The 24,055-nt window shown below is 41.7% G+C and overlaps 1 pseudogene; it reads left to right on the top strand.

Moving 5' to 3' along the window:
- The first annotated feature begins 5,759 nt into the window (after positions 1-5,759).
- On the top strand, positions 5,760-24,055 carry LOC135506768 (probable E3 ubiquitin-protein ligase HERC3; annotated as a pseudogene).

Below are 24,055 nucleotides of genomic sequence, written 5' to 3' on the forward strand. Positions count from 1 at the left end.
CATACAGTGCCTTCAGAAAGTATTCCTACTCCTAGACTTATTGCACATTTTGTTGTTACAGCCTGAATTCAAAATGGATTAAATCGTTTTTTGTCACCCATCTACACACAATACCCCATAATGACAAAGTAAAAACATGTTTTTAGAAATGTTTGCAAATATATAAAAAATACAGAATATACAGAAATACAGAAATACAGAAATATTTCATTTACTTAAGTATTCACACCCCTGAGTCAAGCTGTGTACAAGCTGTGAGTCTTTCTGGTTAAGTCTCTAAGAGCTTTGCACCCCTGGATTATACAATATGTGCACATATACTGAACAAAAACATAAATGCAACATGAAAAAATGTCAACGATTTTACTGAGTTACAGTTCATATGAGGAAAACAGTCAATTGAAATAAATAAATTAGGCCCTAATCTATGAATTTCACATGACTGGGCAGGGGTGCAGCCATGGGTGGGCCTGGGAGGCCATAGGCCCACCCACTGGGGAACCAGGCCGAGCCAATAAGAATGAGTTTGTCCCCACAAAAGGGCTTTATTACAGACATAAATACTGCTCAGTTTCAAAAGCTGTCCGGGTGGCTGGTCTCAGATGATCCCGCAGGTGAAGAAGCCTGATGTGGAGGTCCTGGGCTGGCATGGTTAAATGTGCCCTGCAGTTGTGAGGCCGGTTGGGCATTCCTGCAGTCAGCATGCCAATTGGACGCTCCCTCAAAACTTGAGACAGCTATGGCATTGTGTTGTGTGACAAAACTGCACATTTTAGAGTGGCATTTTATTGTCCCCTGCACAAGGTGCACCTGTGTAATGATCATGCTGTTTAATCAGCTTCTTTGATATGCCACACCTGTCAGGTGCATGGATTATCTTGGCAAAGTAGAAATTCTCACTAAGAGGAATGTAAACAAATATGTGCACACAATTTGAGAGAAATAAGCTTTTTGGAACATTTCTGGGATCTTTTATTTCAGCTCATGAAACATGGGACAAACACTTTTTATATTTTTGTTCAGTATAATTATTTTAAAAATTCTTCAAGCTTTGTCAAGTTGGTTGTTGATCATTGCTAGACTGTAACGAGGCCACTCAGAAACATTCAATGTCATCTTGGTGAGCAACTCCAGTGTATATTTGGCCTTGTGTTTTAGGTTATTGCCCTGCTGAAAGGTGAATTTGTCTCCAGTGTCTGTTGGAATGCAGAATGAACCAGGTTTTCCTCTAGGATTTTGCCTGTGCTTAGTGCTATTCAATTTCTTTTTATCAACAACAACAAAAAACTACATAGTCCTTGCCGATGACAAGCATGCCTATAACATGATGCAGCCACCACCATGCTTGAAAATATGAAGGGTGGTACTCAATGATGTGTTGGATTTGTTTCAAACATACCACTTTATATTCAGGACATAAAGTTAATTTTCTTTGCCACATTTTTAGCAGTTTTACTTTAGTGCCTTATTGCAACCAGGATGCGTGTTTTGGAATATGTTTTATTCTGTACAGGGTGTATGCCTTATGATTAACGAGTCGTGGTGTGATCATAACAACATACAGGAACTCAAGTCCTTTTGTTCACCTGACCTAGAATTCCTTACGATCAAATGCCGACCGAATTATCTACCAAGAGAATTCTCTTCAATTATAATCACTTCCGTATATATCCCCCCCCCAATCAGACACCTTGTCGGCCCTAACAGAACTTAATTGGACTCTATGTAAACTGGAAACCACATATCCTGAGGCTGCATTTATTGTAGCTGGGGATTTTAACAAGGCTAATCTGAAAACAAGGCTCCATAAATTTTATCAGCATATTGAATGCGCGACTCGGGCTGGTAAAACCCTGGATCATTACTACTCTAATTTCAGCAATGCATACAAAGCCCCCTCTCGCCCTCCTTTTGGTCAAATCTGACCACGACTCCATTTTGTTGCTCCCAGCCTATAGACTGGACCTATAGAAACTAAAACAGGAAACGCCCGTGCTCAGGTCTGTTCAAAGCAGGTCCAACCAATTTGATTCCACGCTTCAAGATTGCTTCGATCACGTGAACTGGGATATGTTCCAGATAGCATCGGACAATTAAAGCTACACTCGTTGTGAATCCAGTCAACATGTCAGATTTTAAAAATGCTTTTCGGCGAAAGCATAAGAAGCTATTATCTGATAGAATGCACCCATCTGAACCAGTAGTAAACAAAAGAACTAGCGTAGCAGGCGCTACACAAAACGCTGAAATAAAATATAAAGCATGCATTAACTTTGACGAGCTTCTTTGTTGGCCAATATGTGATTATGTCCCATAAACATCACAATTGGTCCTTTTTTTCCGATTAATTCCGTCAATGTATACCCAAAATGTCCATTTATAAAGCACTTTTGATCCGGAAAAAAACAGCTTGACAAAACACAACGTCACTACAAAACATTTCAAAATTTGCCTATAAACTTTGCCAAAATATTTCAAACTACTTTTGTAATACAACTTTAGGTATTTTTAAACGTTAATAATCTATCAAATTGTAGACGGGGCAATCTGTATTCAATACAGCAAGTAAACAAACCATGCACCTTTTTTCGTCTTGCGTAACTCTCAACAGTGTAACGTTGTGCTTCTTCTTCTTTGCACAAATGATTAACTTCAACCAAATTCCAAAGACTGGTGACATCCAGTGGAAGTCGTAGGAACTGTAAAATGGTTGCTATCAAATATCCCTTGGCAAAGACAACTGAGGGGAAAAAAATCTGAACAGTTATTCCTCGGGTTTTGCCTGCTACATAATTTCTGTTATAGTCACAGACATGATAGAAACAGTTTTAGAAACTTCAGAGTTTTTTCTATCCACACCTACTAATCATATGCATATAATATATTCCTGGCATGAGGAGCAGGAAGTTGAAATTGTGCACGCTATTTATCCGAAAGTGAAAATGCTGCCCCCTATCCCTAACAGGTTTTAACCGTTTTAGAAACTTTAGAGTGTTTTCCAAATCTACAAATTATATGCATATTCTAGCTTCTGGGCCTGAGTAACACGCAGTTTACTTTGGGCACTCTTCATCCAGACGTCAAAATTCTGCCCCCTAGCCCAAAGAGGTTACTAAAGTGGCCATGTTTTCAAGTCTGTATATAGGCAGCAGCCTCTCTGTGTTAGTGATGGCTGTTTAACAGTCTGATGGCCTTGAGATGGAAGCTGGTTTTCAGTCTCTCGGTCCCAGCTTTGATGCACCTGTACTGACCTCGCCTTCTGGATGTTAGCGGGGTGAACAGGCAGTGGCTCGGTTGGTTATGATCTTTTTGGCCTTCCTGTGACATTGGGTGCTGTAGGTGTCCTGGAGGGCAGGTAGTTTGGCCCCGGTGCAGACCGCCCCATCCACTGGAGAGCCCTGCTTTTGTGGGTGGTGCAGTTGCTCCAGCTGGCGGTGATACAGCCCGACAGGATGCTCTCAATTGTGCATCTGTAAATGTTTGAGGGTTTTAGATGACAAGACAAATTTCGCTGTTGCATCTTCTTCACCAGATTGTCTGTGTGGGTGGACCATTTCAGTTTGTCCGTGATGTGTACACCGAGGAACTTAAAACGTTCCACCCTCTCCGCTGCTGTCCTGTCGATGTGGGTAGGTGGGTGCTCCCTCTGCTGTTTCCTGAAGTCCACGATCATCTCGTTTGTTTTGTTGATGTTGAGTGAGAGGTTGTTTTCCTGACACCACACTCCGAGTGCCCTCACCTCCTCCCTATTGAATGTCTCGATACTGATTATTGGAAGACCAAAAAAAGCCGCTAGCGATTAATCGGACAACTTAAAATATATTTATTTATTTGAAATAATGACAATTACAACAACACTGAATGAACAATGAACACTTATTTTAACTTAATATAATACATAAATAAAATCTATTTAGTCTCAAATAAATTATGAAACATGCTCAATTTGGTTTTAATAATGCAAAAACAGTGTTGAGGAAGAAAGTAAAAGTGCAGCATGTGCCATGTAAAAAAGCTATAGGTTAAGTTCCTTGCTCAGAACATGAGAACATATGAAAGCTGGTGGTTCAATATTCCAGGTCTTCAACATTCCCAGTTAAGAAGTTTTAGGTTGTAGTTATTATAGAAATTATGACTCGTCAACTAATTCTCTCTATACCATTTGTATTTCATATACCTTTGACTATTGGATGTCCTAATAGGCACTTCAGTATTGCCAGCCTAATCTCAGGGGTTGATAGGCTTGAAGTCATAAACAGCGTGTGAATCAAGCATTGCTAAGAGCTGCTGGCAAACGCAGTAAAGTTTGAATGAAAGCTTACGAGCCTGCTGCCGCCTACCACCGCTCAGTCAGACTGCTCTATCAAATCATAGACTTAATTATAATATAATAAACACATAAATATGAGCCTTTGGTCATTTATATGGTCAAATCCGGAAACTATAATTTCGAAAACAAAATGTTTATTCTTTCAGTGAAATACGGAACCGTTCTGTATTTTATCGAACGGGTGGCAACCCTAAGTCTAAATATTTCTGTTACATTGCACAACCTTCAATGTAATGTCATAATTAGGTAAAATTCTGGCAAATTAGTTCGCAACGAGCCAGGCGGCCCGAACTGTTGCATATACCCTGACTGCGTGCAATGAATGCAAGAGAAGTGACACAATTTCCCTAGTTAATATTGCCTGCTAACATGAATTTATTTTAACTAAATATGCAGGTTTAAAAATATATACTTCTGTGTATTGATTTTAAGAAAGGCATTGATGTGTATGGTTAGGTACATTCGTGCAACGATTGTGCTTTTTTCGCGAATGCGCTTTTGTTAAATCATCCCCCGTTTGGCGAAGTAGGCTGTGATTCAATGAAAAATTAACAGGCACCGCATTGATTACATGCCACGCAGGACAAGCTAGTTAACTACACATGGTTGATATTATTAGGTTAACTAGTGATTATGTGAAGATTGATCGTTTAATAAGTTTAATACTAGCTAGCAATTTACCTTTCCTCCTTGCTGCACTCGCGTAACAGGTGGTCAGCCGGCCACGCAGTTTCCTCATGGAATGCATTTTACATTTACATTTAAGTCATTTGGCAGACGCTCTTATCCAGAGCGACTTACAAATTGGTGAGTTCACCTTATGACATCCAGTGGAACAGCCACTTTACAATAGTGCATCTAAATCATTTAAGGGGGGGTGAGAAGGATTACTTTATCGTATCCTAGGTATTCCTTAAAGAGGTGGGGTTTCAGGTGTCTCCGGAAGGTGGTGATTGACTCCGCTGTCCTGGCGTCGTGAGGGAGTTTGTTCCACCATTGGGGGCCAGAGCAGCGAACAGTTTTGACTGGGCTGAGCGGGAACTGTACTTCCTCAGTGGTAGGGAGGCGAGCAGGCCAGAGGTGGATGAACGCAGTGCCCTTGTTTGGGTGTAGGGCCTGATCAGAGCCTGGAGGTACTGCGGTGCCGTTCCCCTCACAGCTCCGTAGGCAAGCACCATGGTCTTGTAGCGGATGCGAGCTTCAAACGGAAGCCAGTGGAGAGAGCGGAGGAGCGGGGTGACGTGAGAGAACTTGGGAAGGTTGAACACCAGACGGGCTGCGGCGTTCTGGATGAGTTGTAGGGGTTTAATGGCACAGGCAGGGAGCCCAGCCAACAGCGAGTTGCAGTAATCCAGACGGGAGATGACAAGTGCCTGGATTAGGACCTGCGCCGCTTCCTGTGTGAGGCAGGGTCGTACTCTGCGGATGTTGTAGAGCATGAACCTACAGGAACGGGCCACCGCCTTGATGTTAGTTGAGAACGACAGGGTGTTGTCCAGGATCACGCCAAGGTTAATGGAGTTGTCAACCGTGATGGCGAGATCATGGAACGGGCAGTCCTTCCCCGGGAGGAAGAGCAGCTCCGTCTTGCCGAGGTTCAGCTTGAGGTGGTGATCCGTCATCCACACTGATATGTCTGCCAGACATGCAGAGATGCGATTCGCCACCTGGTCATCAGACGGGGGAAAGGAGAAGACACTCAACACTCTGTGCAATGTATTTGGCCATAATCGGCGTCCAAAAATGCAGATTACCGATTGTTATGAAAACTTGAAATCGGCCCTAATTAATCGGCCATGCCGATCAAACCTACTACTGTTGTCGTCTGCAAACTTGATGGTTGAGTTGGAGGGGTGCATGGCCACGCAGTCATGGGTGAACAGGGAGTACAGGAGGTGGCTGTGCACGCACCCTTGTGGGGCCTGAGTGTTGAGGATGTTTCTTACCTTCACCACCTGGGGTTGGCCAGTCAGGAAGTCCAGGATTCAATTGCACAGGGCGGCATTGAGACCCAGGGCCTCAAGCTTAATGATGAGCTTGGAGGGTACTATGGTGTTGAATACTAACCTGTAGTCAATGAACACCATTCTTACATAGGTATTCCTCTTGTCCAGATGGGATAGGGCAGTGTGATGGCAATTGCATTGTCTGTGGACCTATTGGGGCAGTATGCAAATTGAAGTGGGTCTAGGGTGACAGGTAAGGTGGAGGTAATATGATCCTTGACTAGTCTCTCAAAGCACTTCATGATGACAGTCATTTAGTTCAGTTACCTTTGACTGGAGAGGGAAAAGTGATCAAATGTGTTGTGTGATAAGTAGTTCGCAGCTTTGATTAAGGTGTTCTTATACAGTGTTTTTAATCAAATACAATGAATGAATAATGCAAACTGGACGTAACATAGTAAATGTAAATCTGTGACATGCCATTTCGTATGATACAGTATGTTACAAATTTCAATTCATATGATATGATTTGTAAAATATGTTCCGAATTTGCATAAAGTATATGTTACGGATTCCAATTTGTTGTGGCTCACGTTAGCTAGGATTAAGGTTAGGAGTTAGGTTAAAGTATATTGCTATTTTGGTTATTTATTATTGTCTTATTTCACTGTAGAGCCCCCCATCCCTGTCCAATATGCCTTAGATAGCCCTTTTGTCCCACCCCATACATGCGGTGACCTCACCTGGCTTAACTGGTGCCTCTAGAGACAACCTCTCTCATCGTCACTCAATGACTAGGTTTGCCTCCACTGTACTCACATCCTACCATACCCTTGTCTGTACATTATGCTTTGAATCTATTCTTTCACGCCCAGAAATCTGCTCCTTTTACTCTCTGTTCTGAACGCACCAGACGACCAGTTCTTATAGCCTTTAGCCGTACCCTTATCCTACTGGTCCTCTGGTGATGTAAAGGTTAACCCAGGCCCTGCAGCCCCCAGCACCACTCCTATTCGCCAAGCGCTCTCATTTGTTGACTTCTGTAACCGTAAAAGCCTTGGTTTCATGCACATTAACATCTGAAGCCTCCTCCCCAAGTTTGTTTTATTCATTGCTTTAGCACACTCCGCCAACCCTGATGTCCTAGACGTGTCTGAATCCTGGCTTTGGAAGGCCACCAAAAATCCAGAAATTTCCATCCCCGACTGCAACATTTTCCGACAAGATAGAGCTGCCAAAGGGGTCGGAGTTAGACTGCAGAGTTCTGGAATACTATCCAGGTCTGTTCCCAAACAATTTGAGCTTCTACTTTTAGAAATCCACCTTTTCAGAAACAAGTCTCTCACCATTGCCGCATGTTATAGACCCCCCTCAGCCCCCAGCTTTGCCCTGGACACCATATGTGAATCTTATCTTCAGAGCTCGTACTGTTAGGTGACCTAAACTGGGATATGCTTAACACCCCGGCCGTCCTACAATCTAAGATAGATGCCCTCAATCTCACACAAATTATCAAGGAGCCTACCAGGTACAACCGTAAATCCGTAACCATGGGCACCGTCTTAGATATCATCCTGACCAACTTGCCCTCTAGATACACCTCTGCTGTCTTGAGGCAGGATCTCAGTGATCACTGCCTCATTGCCTGTGTCCGTCATGGGTCCGCGGTCAAACGACCACCCCTCATCACTGTCAAACGCTCCCTAAAACACTTCAGCTAGCAGGCCTTTCTAATCGACCTGGCCCGGGTATCCTGGAAGGATATTGACCGTCAGTAGAGGATGCCTGGTTGCTCTTTAAAAGTGCTTTCCTCACCATCTTAAATAAGTAGGCCCCTTTCAAAAATGTAGAACTAAGAACAGATATAGCCCTTGGTTCACCCCAGACTTGACTGCCCTTGACCAACACAAAAACATCCTGTGGTGTTCTGCAATAGCATCGAATTGTCCCCACAATATGCAACTTTTCAGGGAAGTCAGGAACCAATATACACAGTCCGTTAGGAAAGCAAGGGTCAACTTTTTCAAACAAAAATGTGCATGTTGTAGCACAAACTCCAAAAAGTTCTGGGATACTGTAAAGTCCATGGAGAATAATAGCACCTCCTCCCAGCTTCCCACTGCACTGAGGCTAGGAAACACTGTCACCACCAATAAATCTACGATAATCGATCATTTCAATAAGCATTTTTCTACGGCTGGCCATGCTTTCCACCTGCTTACCCCTACCCCGGCCAACAGCTCTGCACCCCCTGTAGCAACTTTCCCAAGCCCACCTGCTTCTCCTTCACCCAAATCCAGACAGCTGATGTTCTGAAAGAGCTGCAAAATCTGGATCCCTACAAATCAGCTGGGCTAGACAATCTGGACCCTCTCTTTCTAAAATTATCTGCCGAAATTGTTACAACCCCTATTACTAGTTTGTTCAACCTCTCTTTCGTATCGTCTGAGATCCCCAAAGATTGGATCGCTGCCGCGGTCATCACCCTCTTCAAAGGGGGAGACACTCTAGACCCAAACTATTTTAGACCTATATCCATCCTGCCCTGCCTTTCTAAAATCTTCAAAAGCCAAGTTAATAAACAGATCACTGACCATTTCGAATCCCACTGTACCTTCTCCACTATGCAATCTGGTTTCCGAGCTGGTCATGGGTGCACCTCAGCCACACTCAAGGTCCTAAATGATATCATAACCGCCATTGATAAAGACATTACTGTGCAGCCGTCTTCAGCAACCTGGCCAAGGCTTTCGACTCTGTCAATCACTGCATTCTTATTGGCAGACTCAATAGCCTTGGTATCTCAAATGACTGCCTCGCCTGGTTCACCAACTACTTCTCAGACAGAGTTCAGTGTGTCAAATCGGAGGGCCTGTTGTCCGGACCTCTGGCAGTCTCTATGGGGTGCCACAGGGTTCAATTCTTGGGCCGACTCTTTTCTCTGTATATATCAATGATGTCACTCCTGCTGCTGGTGATTCTCTGATCCACCTCCACGCAGATGACACCCTTCTGTATACATCTGGCCCTTCTTTGGACACTGTGTTAGCAAACTTCCAAACGAGTTTCACTGCCATACAGCACTCCTTCTGTGACCTCCAACTGCTTTAAATGCTAGTAAAACTAAATGCATGCTCTTCAACCGATTGCTGCCCACACCTGCCCATCCGACTAGCATCACTACTCTGGACGGTTCTGACTTAGAATATATGGACAACTACAAATACCTAGGTGTTTGTTTAGACTGTAAACTCTCCTTCCAGACTCACATTAAGCATCTTAAATCCAAAATTCAATCGAGAATCCGCTTCCTATTTCGCAACAAAGCCTCCTTCACTCTTGCTGCCAAACATACCCTCGTAAAACTGACTATCCTACTGATCCTTGACTTTGGCGATGTCATTTACAAAATAGCGTCCAACACTCTACTCAGAAAACTGGATGTAGTCTATCACAGTGCCATCCGTTTTGTCACCAAAGCCCCATATACTACCCACCACTGCGACCTGTATGCTCTCGTTGGCTGGCATTCGCTACATATTCGTCGCCAAACCCACTGGCTCCAGGTCATCTATAAGTCTTTGCTTGGTAAAGCCCCGCCTTATCTCAGCTCACTGGTCACCATACGCAACACCCACCCATTGCACACGCTCCAGCAGGTATATTTCAATGGTCATCCCCAAAGCCAAAACCTCTTTGGCCGCCTGTCCTTCCAGTTCTCTGCTGCTAATGACTGGAGTCTTATATCTCCCTCTCTAACTTTAAGCATCAGCTGTCAGAGCAGCTTACCGATCACTGTACCTGTACACAGCCAATCTGTAAATAGCACACCCAACTACCTCATCCCCATATTGTTATTTATCTTTTTGCTCTTTTGCACACCAGTATCTCTACTTGCACATCTATCACTCCAGTGTTAATGCTAAATTGTAATTATTTTGCCTCTGGCCTATTTTTTGCCTTACCACCCTAATCTTCTACATTTGCACACACTATACATATATTTTTCTATTGTGTTATTGACTGTACATTTGTTTGTGTAACTCTGTTGTTTTTTGTCGCACTGCTTTGCTTTATCTTGGCCTGGTCGCAGAACTTGCTCTCAACTGGCCTGCCTGGTTAAATAAAGGTGAAATAAATAAACAGAAGGGTTAGGGTAGGGTTAGCTAACATGCGAAGTTGCAAAGTAGCTAAAAAGTAGTAAGGAGTTGCTAATTAGTGAAAATGCTGAAGTTGTCCGTGATGAGATTCGAAGACCGAGATTGGAGACTCTTGGGTGGCGCAGCAGTCAAAAGCACTGCTTCACAGTGCTGAAGCGCCACTACAATGGGGGGTTCGATCTCAGGCTGTGTCACAACCGGCCGTGACCAGGAGCCCCAAAGTACGGCGCACAATTGGCCCAGGGCCGTCCGGGGTTGGAGGGTTTGGCCAGTGGAACTTCCTTTAGCTCATTGTTCTCCAGTTACTCCTTGTGACAGGGCTGGCCGTCTGCAAGCTAACTATGGTCGTCAGTCGAATGGTGTTTCCTCCAACACTTTGGTGGGGCTGACATTCGGGTTAAGCAAGCAGTGTGATAAGAAGTAGGCAGCCAGATGGGTCATGTTTGGGACGACGCATGACTCTACCTTCGCCTTCCGAGCCCATTGAGGAGTTGCAGAGATGAGCCAAGGGATCTAATTCAGGGAGAAAATGGGGTAAATAAAATATGCTTGTGGCCATACCAGGGTCAGGCTTGGTTAGTACTGGGATGGGAGACCACCTGGGATTTCCAGGTGCTGTAATAAATAAAGAGATTCGAAGACGCAACCTTTGGGTTCATGTGTGTGCATTATCAATTTACCTGATTTTTTTTTTTGCTTACCATTAATTTGGACAAAATCAAGACCTCAATATTCTTGTGAATTTTAATTTTGTCTCAATTTGAAAAAAATATGAATTTGCGATTAATCGCAATTAAATCACAGCAAATCCTGCGATTAACTCGATTAAATTGCTTAATCATTTCACAACCCTAGTAAAATAATTTGGAACCATTTGAATAATTGGAATCAAAACCAACACATTGAAAACAAATAAATAATATGTATGCCAGCTATAACAAATCACCACTTTTAATGAATAAAACATTGTTAAATCAAAAAGTACAGAACAATGTGCATGTCATAAAATAAAAAAATACAAAAGTATGTGAAATCATCAAAATGTGCAAAAGAAGCATATCAGGGTTCCAATTGAACACAAGTAAGAACTATTACTTTAAAAGAAGCACCAACTGGTTCATTACAGAAATCAATGAAGAAACATCATCCCTGCAGTTAGGTGGCACACCAGAAGGCACAGTTTTTTTGACGCACATCCTTCCCAGCCATGGTTCCCTCAATTCACAATGTAGCGCAGGATTCAATTGAAGGAAACAACAACCTAGACCACCATTTCTCAAAACCGGACCTTGAGATCAGAGCTGATGATGGTTTTCATTTTCCGCCTCCAATCAGCAACTGAATAAGACCTGGAACATAAAAGGTCAACAGTACTATGGACCTCCAAGATCAGACTTGAGCACCACTGACCTCAACTTATATTTAGAGTTATACTCAAGTTCATAACACTTTGATTCAATTTCCAGACAAACATACACATATACAGTTCTAGTGATGCATACTTAATTCCCTTTGAATACATTGTGTAAACAAAGTCATATAGGTTCTTAAGACACTGAATTGTCAAACAGAGGTAATATTAGAGGAACAGCCACCTGTGATTAAATGACAAACATTACGTTTTGGTTTTAAAAAGGTTCATGCAAATAGATCCCTTCCAATGCAATGGATCAGTCCAAAAACGTCAGTGTACTCTTCATCAGCTCATCATGAGATCCTCTTTATGGAACAGTGCCCTCTGGTGTTTGGTCAGACTTAACTGTGGCGTTCAAGACAGTGTGTTGGCAAACTCCATGATACAGGGCCCGGGGGTTGCATGGGTGTCCCTATAGCTCCAGGATGGTCACGTTATTAGGCGTGGCCGTGCTCAGGATGCTAGTGGGCACGTACAGGGTTATCTGTAGGATGCGAGCAGGCCAGTAGCGGCCCAGGTTGAAACTGCTGATCCACACCTGGCCCTAGTGATAAAAACAAAACAAAGAAAAATATTGACTAGAAATAATGTGCATGTTTGGGATTCAGTTGTGTCTGGGACCATGAACAAGTTGTATGTTGCACCAAGGTATATGAAGCTAACGTGGCTCAGTAAACCACGCTTATGTAATGAGTAACCTTGCTTGAGATCTGAAGAGGTGTGTCTAAGATTTAGCGCAGAGGGCTAACACACCAGTCTTGTCAGCGCACAGAAGACAGGTGAGTTACATTAGTGATAAGGTCATTTGAAGTTAACTACTCAGTCACATTATCTATAAAGTTCATTTGCAGTTAACTACTCAGTCACATTATCTATAAAGGTCATTTGCAGTTAACTACTCAGTCACATTATCTATAAAGGTCATTTGCAGTTAACTACTCAGTCACATTATCTATAAAGGTCATTTGCAGTTAACTAGTCAGTCACATTATCTATAAAGGTCATTTGCAGTTAACTACTCAGTCACATTATCTATAAAGGTCATTTGCAGTTGACTAGTCAGTCACATTATAAGTTAATTTCCAGTTTCATTCCAGTCCCTGCTCAGGAACAACAGACAGTACAGCCATTTAACAAATAAGTACAAATATGTTTTAAGGTAAAAACCTCACCTTTCTCCAGTCAGGAAACTGGATGTAGGTGTCCTGGGGCATATCTGGGATGACGAAGGTGCCCCCATAGAAGGAGTGGACGGGGAGGGTGGTGGAAGACCAGCCTCCCTGGAACTCATCTCCCAGAGGAGACCCTGACAAACAGCCTGGTTGATGCTGAGGCTGTAGACTTCCCAGCCGGTGACGATGTCGGCCCCAAATGTCAGGTTAGACATCAGGCCCTGTGTGTAGAGAGAGAGAAGGAAGTAAGGAGTCAAAACATCATAGTCGTGTATGTGTATATAGGACACTCAGGGTTGGTTTCCCAGTCACAGATTAATACTAATGGTGGACTAAAAAACAGGTTCAATGAAAATTCTACAAAATGCTTCTTAATCCAGATCTTTGCTTAATCTGTTTCTAGCAAACCAGCCCATAATGTTTAGTGGGACCGAATAATGTTATGTAGAATTAAGTAGCTAATGGAAGGGTGCTGTATTAATGGTGGTTAAAATGTCTACTCAGGAGCAGTGAGCCAACTTTAAATAGCCACACCTACGCAGGCCTTATTGCTTAAATAGTCTACCCTCAAAAGTTGAAGCAATGACTTATGGTAATTCAATGTCAATGTTTTGATTGACGTGTTAGTCACCCCCACATTCAAATAGCTAAAGTATAAAAACTATTTGTAATTATTATTTTTTTTACATTTATTTAATGAGGCAAATCAGTAAATAACGAGTTATTATTTAAAATGATGGCCTACCCCGGCTGAAGCTGGGCCAATTGTACGCCTCCCTATGGGACTCCCAATCACAGCCAAATGTGACACCTCTTGCACTGAGTGACACAAATGTGACACATTGACACCTCTTGCACTGAGTTGCAGTGCCTCAGACCACTGCACCACCTGGGAGCCCCTTGCTTAATTAAAAATGTGCCAACTCTAATCTTATTCATCTTCTTTTATTCCGCAGACCATTGGTTAACCTATGTAAACGACAGGTAACTCAGGTTGCATGTGGAGACCAGCATTCAATTTTACTAACTCAGGGTAAATGACCATTAACACACCTCTAATCGCTGTTTCACAATGCAACTTAACCAAAACAGTCGAACCTTTCAAAACTGTAATCCTGTACAATGTTCTCATTGTATGGTTGCTTACTTCTGATTTCTGTTCAGATGGTCAGGTTTTCACATGGGGTCAGAACACCAGCGGTCAGCTGGGTTTGGGGTGGGGCGAGCCACGCGACATGTCCATGTCCCCCAAGCCCCTGAAGTCTCTATCAGGGATCCCCCTGGTTCAGATCACTGCAGGGGGAGACCACAGCTTCGCTCTGTCCCTTTCTGGTGCTGTGTTCGGCTGGGGCAAGAACACCGCCGGGCAACTGGGACTAGGGGACACAACAAGTACAGTATACATTACACAATAGCATATGTGTTGACTCTTGTTAAATATATTTAAATAATCAAGGTCCAGACCGAAGACCATGAACAGTACATTATTTGAAACAGGTGTGTTAGTGTTGGGTTTAAACAAAAGTCTTCCCACTCAGTAGTTCTCTCAGGCTGCAGCTGGAGACCCCTTATTTATCTATTATCAACCACATTTTTTGGTGGTTGAAATGATGTTTAAAAAAATAAAGAAAAGTACAGAAATGTGCCTTTATCTGTCTAAAAACAATTTTAACCAGGATGAGAGAGCACAATGTGTCGTGTGTTTGAGGGTTATGTGTTGTAAATAAATAATTATAAACAATGATATATAATAATAACAATAAATTGAACCCAATTTTCTGTAGACAGATGTGCTCCAGCTCCTGTTGATTGCCTGAATCTGAAGAAGACTGTTTTGATTTCATGTGGAGGAGAACATACTGCCGTTCTGACAAAGGTTGTATATCTGTCTGACATAATTACACTTTTCCTATAATTTGAACTAAATGTTGTTTAGACCATATAATATGTCTGCATTTTATGTGCGTTTATCTATATTGGTGTCTCAATGTTCGCTGCAGCCAGTGACAGGAACGAGCTGCAACAAACACTCAAACTGGACAGTTTTATCTCTTCATTCAAAGACTCAATCATGGACACTCTTACTGACAGTTGTGGCTGCGTTGCATGATGTATTGTTGTCTCTGCCTTCTTGCCCTTTGTGATGTTGTCTGTGCCCAATAATGTTTGTGCCATTTTATGTGCTGCTACCATGTTGTGCTGCTACCATGCTGTTGTTGTGTTGCTACCATGCTGTTGTTGTGTTGCTACCATGCTGTTGTTGTGTTGCTACCGTGCTGTGTTGCTGCCATGCTATGTTGTTGTCTTAGGTCTCTCTTGTCGTGATGTGTTTTGTCCTATATTTTTATTTAATTCATTTATATTTTTAATCCCAGACCCTGTCACCGCAGGAGGCCTTTTGGTAGGGCGTCATTGTCAGCAATAGTTTGTTCTTAACTGACTTGACTAGTTAAATAATGTTTAAATAAAAAATAAACAAAACAATTGAAATGTTTTAGTTTTTAGTTCCCTGGAAATTTGCATTGAAACATCCTCATTAACGTAGAGGAAAACACTATGATAACTGTCTGGGTTGATTTTGTTCTAGGGAGGTGTGGTGTTCACATTTGGCTCAGGCCGCTATGGACAGCTTGGACAGAACTCTCTCCGAGATGAACTATGACCTCGAGTGGTGGGGCAACTTTGTGGATTAAAGGTGACCCAGATAGCCTGTGGATGGTAGGATACACTTATTAGACATGATCTGGAATTGACAAAATCTTGTGTAGGACTGTTTTGATTATTTTCATCTTAGCATAAGACCTTTTTAGAATTCATTGTTGATTTGAGAATTGTTTTCTCTGTCTGTTTTCCACATTAGACACCACACATTAGCATTTGTGGGGCCCTCCAATAAGATTTACTCATTTGGGTGCGGAGAGCAAGGGCAGCTGGGAAATGGAGTAAAGATTGATCAGTCTGTGCCCCTTCCAGTACAACTGCCAGGTAAAACATTCATTTATGGTATAACATTAGCCAGAGTACACACTTTTTCAGAACAGATCAAACTTGAATAAAAGTCCACTCAACAAAATGCTTATTTCAATACTCAACTAAAATAACATGAGGTAAAACATGAAATAACATTAACTTGATCATCAACTATTTTTTGTCAACATTTCAGACCAGATTGATGACCAGAAAATTGAACACATTTTTGCTGGAGGAAACCATTCCTTTGCATTGTGCACTCTTGGTCAGGTATGGACACAATTTGGTTTGAAACAATGAGTTAGCAAAACAGGACATAGTTTGTCCTTTGTACTTAACATTTCTGTGATACGTTGCATCACATTGTCATCTTCCCAGGAGTCTGAAGAAAAGTCTAACAATCTCAGGTCAAGTGTGGGCAAAGTGACACAACAAGCTATAGATGAAGAAATCATTGACAAATGGATCTCGGAATGTGATTCAAAGTCTTGGAAAAAAGGACAGAAGTAAGTATGATATAAGTAGCTATAATTTACCGTTGTTGTTATTTCTTTATTTTGTTTATGTACGGTCACATACTGAACTGAAAGATTACTCAAACTTGTAATTGCAGGGAAATCACAAAAATGTTTTCTTCTGCATCGTGTTTAAATGGGAGCTTTCTTGATAAAAGGTAACAGTATTTAATATTGGTTCAAATACATGATTGTCTTATATTTGAAATATTACATTATCAAAGAATACTGATTTAAATATGGCAAAAATTTGGACAATTATTTCTTGCTTTTATTAGTTGTGACAAACATTGCCAAACCTCACCAAAACAGTCTGGCCTGGATTATTCACTCGTCCAAGGCGCATTCCGGAAGCTGGCGAAAAAGGGTAAAGTTTTGACTGAGGTATTTTGTGAATATATTTATAAATTGATATGTAATCGATCCAATTCTGACATTTATTCTGACATGTATCTTGAACGAGGGACGATTCACACCCCTCTTTCATTGCACTAGGTTGAAGCTGTTGTCCAGCACACACTGCTTCCCTCCCTGTATGAGGAGCCCATTTGGAGTGGAGGGCTTGAGGGTCTACCTGGTTCTCCCTGAGCTCCTGAGGGTCCTTCACAAACAGCACAGAAGGACAGATCTCACCGAAGCTGTTGCTGCTGCTATCCTCAAACTGCACCCTGAAAAGCTGCAGGTCCTCTGTAATGTTGCTGTCCATTTAAAATGTTAAAAGTTTGTCACCCCAAATTCAAATAATCAACAATAACCTAGTCGTCTACAGCACAAACAGATTTACAACTTATTTTGTCCTTGTTCATTCACTGTCTGGCAGATTTAGACAAGGCTAAATTTACAAAACCATTGATAATTTGAATCGAGTGTGGTAGTGCTGGGCTAAAACAAAACGTGTGCACATTGGGGGTGCCCCTGGAATGATTGTGAAGTAGAGCAAATTCTATACCCCTACAAAATGGTTTGAGAAAGTAATCTGTGTTACCATGTCCTGTAGGTGACTGCTGGTCCTCATTGAAGCCATCTGTCATGGCCAAGCACATTGGGGTGTGGAAGGCCCTGTCGGGGATTCTGAAGAGTGAACATATTCTACGCACTCGTGATACTGGGATCAAGCACCTGCTCCAGATCCTCGGCCATCTCCACAGAGTCAGTATCCATGCTTCACTGCTCGTACTGTCAATCCATTTATAATGCTGTTTTTCCATTTTCACCAGTCAACTTCGATGACCGATCTGGTGCCAGGGTGGCAGTTATTTCAATGCAACCTATTTAGAATCAATGAGACCGTAAATGAGATTTGATGAAATAATATTTTTCTGACAAACATGGAAAATATTTAGCTAATACTTTCTAATAATTGTTTATTTATTATCAATGTATTTTACTTTTCTATATTATTTCAAAGGCAAACCAGAAATCTGTAGAGACCCAGACTGTTCCAGACAGTACCTTTTGTATGGAGGAGGTTCACTTCAATCCCATATTTCTAGCGGAGTATGTAAAGCTTTGGCGTTTATGGTCAAATCAGGTAAAAGTAATTTTGTCTCAGTCACTGATTGCTAACCATACTAGTGGTTGTCAGTCTTGAGGTGTTTTGATGTTTGTTGTAAGCACTAAGTAAATACTTAATATTGTACTGTATGCATTGCAGAATCCCCATAACAATCGCCAAAGGACTGGCATGTGGCCTTTTGACATGTTCCTCGTGGCGGCACCTGCTCTGTTCTTTGAGCTGAGGCTGAATAGAGCATCACTCATCGAAGACACTTTCCATCAACTGAGTGTAGCATATCACAGTACCTTCAAGAGGTCCCTTGTGGTAAGTCCATATTTTTTTATATGATGTGACAATGTTTTGAACAGGGAAGGACTATTCCAAAATGTGCTGCTTACATCTCTCAGGTGTATTTCGACGAGGACGCGAAGCTGACAGATGTCTACAAAAGGGACTTCTTCCTCCATTTGTTTGATAAGCTGTTGGTACCCGAGTCTGGGATGTTCATGTACAACGACACCAATACGCTGGCCTGGTTCCCTGCAATGGTGAGGCACGTTTAGGGAAATCACTCATGGATTGAGGTTTTTCGCACCTCAACACATTATAGAAATAAAATATTGATAATTATTGTACTTTCAAATAGCTTCAAATGTGCTGGTAGTGAAACACTGTAATATGTTTCTTGAGAAGAACTACTATAGTATTACTACTGTATTACTAGCCTACTACTGTAATCTAGGAACCACACTACCTTCCCTTTACTGTATATTAAGCTATAATTTTCCGCAGGTTAACAACAGCATGTCCTATACTTTCACTCATGGCTTATTTCTTGTCTCTTGTCCAACACATCCTCACTAACAGCCTAGAGTGGAGGAGAAGCGTTATTTCCTGTTTGGGGTTCTGTGTGGGATGGCCCTGTACAACAACAACATGGTGCACCTCCCCTTCCCCATGGCCTTCTTCAAGAAGCTGGTGAACATCAATCCCTCTTTAGAGGACCTGAGAGAGTTTAGCCCCATTGAAGCAGGGTAAGTTCAGACCATAATATATTGTTATCCCTTAGTCAGTAATGTATTACAGTACAGGCAGTTGTATTTGTTATAAGGACACCAAGGACAGATTAAGAAATTGCATCTCAATGCATTTTATTGCATCTCAAGGGCAGGGCACTTGCTTTGTGTGGATAAGCAATTATTAATTATTTGGATAAATAGTTTTTAATTTATGAAAGCATCATGATTTATTGATTGCCGATTTATAATTGTCATATTATTTTCAATGCTTTTGAAGGAGTTTGCAGTACATCTTGGATTACCCTGATGATGATGTTGAAAACATGGCCATGACTTTCTCAGTATGTATTGATTTCAAGTAAAACGTAACATAATACAGATGTAGGATTTTAATTTGATCACCCTTTTGTTGCTGACAATTTTCCCACACTGCAAGAAATATAAACTTGTAGTGTATTTTAAAGACTTCTTAAGTTAGTCATTTACACTTTAAAATCACCCCTACAAAATAATGTCCATTAAACATAATTATGGGCTGTATCACATCTGGCCGCTACAAAAATAACATCAGTTACACATGGGATAAACAAACGTACAGTCAATAACACAATAGAAAATCTTTATACACTGTGTGCAAATGAAGTAAGGAGGTAAGGCAATAAATGGGCCATATTAGCAAAGTAATTACAATTTAGCAATTAACACTGGAGTGATAGATGTGCAGATGAGGATGTGCAAGTTTAAATACTGGTGTGCAAAAGAGTAGAAAAATACAAAAAACATATATGGGGATGAGGTAGGTAGTTGGTTGGATGGGCTATTTACAGATGGGCTGTGTACAGCTAAAGCGATCGGTAAGCTGCTCTGACAGCCGATGCTTGAAGTTAGTGAGGGAGATCAACTTCAGTGATTTTTGCATTTCGTACCAGTCATTGGCAGCAGAGAACTGGAAGGAAAGGCATCCAAAGGAGGTTTTGGCTTTGGGGATGACCAGTGAAATATACCTGCTGGAGAACGTGCTAAGGGTGGGTGTTGCTATGGTGACCAGTAAGCTGAGATAAGGCGGAGATTTACCTTGCAAAGACTTATAGATGACTTGGAGCCAGTGGATTTGGTGACGATTATGTAGCGAGAACCAGCCAACGAGAGCATACAGGTCACAATAGTGGGTAGTATATGGGGCTTTGGTGACAAAACGGATGGCACTGTGATAGACTGCATCCAATTGGCTGAGGTGAGTGTTGGAGGCTATTTTGTAAATGACATCGCCGAAGTCAAGGATCGGCAGGATAAATAAGAATTTGTTCTTAACTGACTTAGTTAAATAAAAAATAATAATTCACTAAATAATTCACATTTTCTGTTACTGCAGGATTTTTTTCCTGCTGTATCAAATTGGCTCAAATTAAGTTCCTACATCTGTAGTTAATTGAAGTGAAGTGGTATGAATTACTGAACATAAGATAAATTATATTATTTCAGTGTGTATGTCTCTCGCATATCACTCCCATCTATTTGTCTATACCCTCAGTCTGCAGTGTTATCATTGTTCATTTTCCTCACTTTTTTCATTACTCACTATTATAGGTGATGTGGGGTGATGTAGCGGTGGAACTTGATCCCAAAGAAAGTGGAAAACTCGTCACAAGTGCCAACAAGTAAGATTATAGCAATATTTACAACTGACAAAATACACGGTTTACAGTATGACACTCCATTGCTACAGCTACCAGGATTGGGGTCAATTCCATTTCGGCAATATCATCACACATTGAAATGTAAATGTATGAATCATAATGGAAAGTAAATTACGCTTCTCATTCCTTGAATTGACATCTGGAATTGACAGCAACCTATACTAGCTACAACTCAATGGATATCTGACTCTGTCACGATCGTCGTAAGAAGTGGACCAAAGCGCAGCGTGGTGTGAATCCGTTCTTTTGTTGAATGATGAAAAACACAACGAACACTGAAACAAAGTGATGCTATGATAACAAGTGCTGACACAGGCAACTACACATAGACAATAACCCACGAAATACCCAAAGAAGATGGCTGCCTAAAAAGGGTTCCCAATCAGAGACAACGATAAACACCTGCCTCTAATTGAGAACCAATCTAGCCAACCATAGGCCAACATAAACACCTAAATGAAATCAACCCCATAAATCTACAAAAAACCCTAGACAGTACAAAAAACACCCTAGAATAAGACAAAAACACACATATCACCCATGTCACACCCTGACCTAACCAAAATAATAAAGAAAACAAAGAATACTAAGGTCAGGGCGTGACAGTCTGTCATTATTTTGACAGGAAGGAGTTTGTTGACACCTATTTGAACTACATCTTCAACCAGTCAGTAGAGGTGGTGTTTGAAGAGTTTAGGAAAGGCTTCTTCAAGGTGTGTGACAAGGACGTGGTGGAGTTCTTCCAGCCAGAGGAACTGAGGGGAGTGATGGTGGGGAAGGAGAATTTCGACTGGGAAACGCTGAAACAGGTCAGAACCATGTTTTGTTACTACATGACTGAAGCTCAATCCCAACTCTACCCCGAGACAGTTGTCTACATCTGAGAGCATTAGACAAGTAAAAAATATAATATATGCAGAAATGTCACCTAGCCTATCAGAGGGCAAGATGGAGCCTTAAAAAACAAGTGTCCTGGGGTTGATTTGGGATTCATGGTGAACATGTTCTGCAACCTGGCTAAAATGTTTTGATGCATTGATTTGACAAATGGTTTGCTTCACCATATTAATTGAGGGCATTTCCCCCCTAGAACACTGTGTATGAAGGAGAGTACCATGCTGGGCATCCCAACATCGTCACATTCTGGGAGGTGTTTGAGGAACTGACAGAGGATCAAAAGAAAGCGTTCCTGTGTAAGTATGGAACGTTTTCATTGTAACAGATGAACCAATAACGTAGGCTACTGAGAATAAAGTTATATTCTGTCATTCACTGCCCTTTCCCTTTTACCACCTTTGCCCCTTCAGTGTTCCTGACTGGCTGTGATCGTGTGCCCATCCTGGGTATGAACCAGATCAGGATGAGGGTCCAAACCCTTCTCAATTCCTCCCAACAGCATTTCCCAGAGGTGCTGACCTGTCACTCTCTGTTGCAGCTGCCCATCTACCCCTCCAAAGAGACACTACAGAGCAGGCTTATAGAAGCTGTTGGCCACAACAGAGGCTTCAGGAATGAATAATGGGTGTTTTGTGTTGCTGCTGTGTATAGTCCTCTCCTGTGTTCATCTTTTCATTGTTCCATAGTTGAGTTTAAGATTTGGATTGTTTTAATGTAGGGTTGTATTTCAAATCCTAACTTGAGATCTGTGCGGTACTATGACATGGCTATTGCATTCACCAAATTTGATTAAAACATTTATAAATCAAAAAGTACAGCATGGTTTGTGCCTGCACATTAAACAACACATTAAGAACCAAGATACAAGAAAACAGATCATTTGGCACACATCCTTCTCAATCATCCTTCCCCAATTCACAATATAGGGAAGGATTTAACTCAAGGTGCTCTATATACTTTAAAGGTAATTTACAATTGAGCAGACATGCCAGCATTTACCATGAATGTGATCTCAGTGAACATCGGGGACAAGGCCTTTAAAAGGTGTATTTTGGGTTGCATAGTGCTCTGACATAAAAAAACTCCAGGCTCATGATTTGAGCACCACTGACCTCAACTTATATTTTGAGTACTACTCAAGTTCATAGCACTTCCAAGTGAACTTCATTTAATTTTTCCTTTATTATTTAACTAGGCAAATCTGTTAAGAACACATTCTTATTTTCAATGACAGCCTAGGAACAGTGGGTTAACTGCCTGTTCAGGGGCAGAACGCCAGATTTGTACCTTGTCAGCTCGGGGGGTTGAACTTGCAATCTTGCGGTTACTAGTCCAACGCTCTAAGCACTAGGCTACCCTGCCGCCCCTTGATTCCATTTCCAAAAGACATACATACTGTACAAATGACGCATACTTAATTCCCTTTGAATAGAATGTTTGTGTAAACAAACTCGTATTGGGTTTTTAGACACTATATAGAGGTCATGTTAAAGGTACAGTCACCTTTGATTAAATTACAAACTTTCCTCTTTGATTTTAAAAAGATCAGTGCAAAATAGATCACTTCCAGATCAGTGGAGGCTGCTGATGGGAGGACGGCTCATAATAATGGGTGGAACGGAGTGTTTGATGTATTTCATACCATTCCACTGATTCCGCTCCACCAATTACCACAAGCCCATCCTCCCCAATTAAGGTGCCACCAACCTCCTGTGTTCCAGATAAATACAGTAAGTATATTTTTGATAATCGATCATCATGAGAGCGTCTTTATGGAACAGCGCCCTCTGATGTTTGTGTTCAGATTTAACAATGGAGTTCAGGAACGAGTTGTTGGTGAACTCCACGGTACAGGGCCCGGGGGTGCATGGGTCCCCCTCCAACTCCAGCGGTCACTTTGTTGGGTGCGGCCGTGCTCAGGATGCTCGCGGGCACGTACAAGGTGAACTGAGGGCCATTGAGCGGGCCAGTAGCGGCCCAGGTTGAAACCGTTGATCCACACCTGGCCCTAGTGATTAAAACAAAACAAAGGAAAATCATTCACAAAAAGGCTAGAAATAACGTACGTGTTCAGGTTTCAGTAGTGTCAGGGACCATGAACAAATATGCTGCACTAGGGTATATGAAACTAACGTGGTTCAGTAAACAGTGCTTATGTGATGAGTAACCTTGTCTGAGATCTGAAGAGGTTTGTCTAAGGCAAATGCATCGGCTTTAGCTCGGAGGGCTAACACACCAGTCTTGTCACACAAGACTATAAACCAACATGTGACAATTTCAACGAATTTACTGAGATACAGTTCATATAAGGAATGCGTTTTTTAAATTAATTCATTCATTATTGATTTACTTTTCTGCTCTTTTGCACACCAGTATCTCTACCTGCACATGACCATCTGATCATTTATCACTCCAGTGTTAATCTGCTAAATTGTAA

Source organism: Oncorhynchus masou, chromosome 20, assembly GCF_036934945.1.
Source record: "Oncorhynchus masou masou isolate Uvic2021 chromosome 20, UVic_Omas_1.1, whole genome shotgun sequence".
Classification (NCBI taxonomy): Eukaryota; Metazoa; Chordata; class Actinopteri; order Salmoniformes; family Salmonidae; genus Oncorhynchus; species Oncorhynchus masou.